The sequence below is a fragment of the Oratosquilla oratoria genome, chromosome 43 (genome assembly GCF_046742065.1).
Source record: "Oratosquilla oratoria isolate Oo_2021 chromosome 43, ASM4674206v1, whole genome shotgun sequence".
Lineage (NCBI taxonomy): Eukaryota > Metazoa > Arthropoda > Malacostraca > Stomatopoda > Squillidae > Oratosquilla > Oratosquilla oratoria.
In genome coordinates, this window is record NC_134819.1 from 41,217,571 (window position 1) to 41,220,070 (window position 2,500).

The following is a 2,500-nucleotide window of genomic DNA, read 5'->3' on the forward strand; positions in this document are numbered from 1 at the left end:
CTACCTAAGATAGAGCAACAAATTAGGTACCAAATGAATGAGCAGGATCTACTCTACATATATCAACCGTTAGAACGGATGAATTTGCTCCATGACTTTTGATAGATACGAAATTTTTTAAAATCTTTACTTCTTTACTAACTTGGAGACATGGGTGTGCATGCAGCAAGATAGAGGAAAAAAATAGTTATCAAATTAGGAAATATATAATGCTCTTTTGAACGTGTACAATCTGATTAACATTGTATAAAAATGGCATGTCATTTGTAATATTTACAGAAAAATAACAAAATTCCATATATTTGACATATATAATACAAAGTGGGAAGTGTAATTTTCCATCAATTCAAACCATCAACTGACACTACCAAAAGGATCATGATTATATGTATCAAAATGGTGCTACAGTCATTTGTTAAGTGTTTGCTTCTTGAAGCTTTCGAAGCGCCATCTATTGTATTTCACAGCATGGAAGAGATATTCCCTCTGCTTAGGATATGTGGTGATGACATTTGCAGAACCACTCATCATCTCAACTCCAAGCTCAGTGATGCCATTCACTATTCTAAGGTTTCTCACATTCTAAGGCTTTCTTGTAGTCCTCCTTCTCTGGCCATAATTCAACTCGATCCAGAAGCCAGTCAGGTCCAATGTTGAGGATGTCTTACAGAAGGTGGGATTTCAAACCAATGAGATCTATTAGTGTGGCCTTAGCTGTCATCTTCTAAAACACATGCAACTGAGCAGCAATGTCCTGTTTCTACTTGTCACTCACCTGCTGTTGAAGAGCGTGATTTTCCATCTTCTGAAGAACTGCTTCAGCAACATCTGGGTCTGATCTCTTATACCTCAACATATCCTTGATGAGCTGAAGATCATTCACAGGAGTATTCGCAACAGATGTTGGCATCATCCACATTGGTGTGTAGAACAACGCCAGGAAGATGTTGAGTCGTTCCAGCTTTGCAACATTCTTTTCATCATACTCAAGCTGGTCACAAAACATCAGCACCTTCATGGAATACAAGTTCCTGGCCATCCATCTGGCCTGGTGAATGACCCCTGATCGACTTCAATGAATCCCACGGAGAGGTGTGTCTACAAGAACAATCACTCTGAGCTCAGACATTTCATTGTAGTCAGCTCTCAGTGGCTTCTTAGATATGAGATGTCGTGAAGTATTTCCTCATAATCCCTCTTATTTTCCCTGAACCATTTGCTTCTGATCATCAGGGTTTTAGGGGTGTCTGTTGTCAGTTTCCCCCACACATCCTTGAAATGTCTCAACCAGGGGTTCTCTCGACTCTTCACCTTGCCAAACAGCTTTTCCCAGATTGCGCCAACCAGCACTTCCAGGATGCGGTGTCTGCACGCCAGGTAAAACACCTCAGTGCTCAACTTTTCCTCAAACACTTTGGCAGCTCCCGTGTGTACGCTACTGTTACTGGATGTAGTGTCAAAAACAAATCCATTGATGCCTCAGCTTGAACTGAGCCTATTGAGCTGTTCATAAAAGTCTGTTGCTCTCTATATCCTGAACAGCATCTGGAGTTCCTATGTCGAACAAGCTGTCCAATTCTAAGACAAATGCACTCCTCTTTCCTCCAGGGTCACTTGCTTTTCTTTACTCTTCACCAGTGTTCTGTATTTGTCATGGAATTTCACGAAGAATTTCATGCAGTTCTGTCCGCTCATCGTCTTGATCCTAGCTATATACCAGAATGGGATGATAACTTCAAACGTTTCATATGCGAGGTCATGAACCATGCATTTCCCTGGATTTTCTGGTAAACTTTGGAGATCAAGGAAGTACTTGAATACTTGTCTGTTGGTGGGAAGCTGGGAACCACTGATACAGGCTGAATGGTATACGAACAGGAAGGTTTCAATGAGAGATCCAGTGGAAGACCGACATGATACTTGCTCGTATACTGCAGGTGGAGGTTCTGAGACATCAACTGTGCGTCTTCTTAGTTCCTTGCTTAATACCATTATGAAGTGTTGGATCGAGTTTCTGTGCTGGCCTTGTTTTTGTATTGTTTGTAAATATGAAATATGACATAAAATGAAGAAATAATTTATGAGTTTTGGTCTAATTTCACTTAAAATTCAAACATACATAAAAACATGTCTCCAGGTTAGCAAAAAATTCAGGATTGTCAACAATTTTATATCTTTTAAAATTCACAGGAAAAAATTAATCAATTCTAATGGTTACTATATGTAGGATAGACTCGGTTCTTTCGGTTGATACCTAATTTGTTCCTCTATCTTAGGTAGATAAAAAATTATACAACAAAATATGCTTAGAAATGCCTCAGAATTGCTCTTTTGGTAAGATAGATAGCAAAAAAATTCAGCCTCCATGCCGCAATGCTTCCATACATTCTAGATTAAAATTGATGCATTTTTTCTAGGTAAAAAAAAAAAAAATGGAAAAGTACAGTAACGTATGAAAATATGATATTTTTTTAACAGGTCTAGTATATCTTGATCTCGT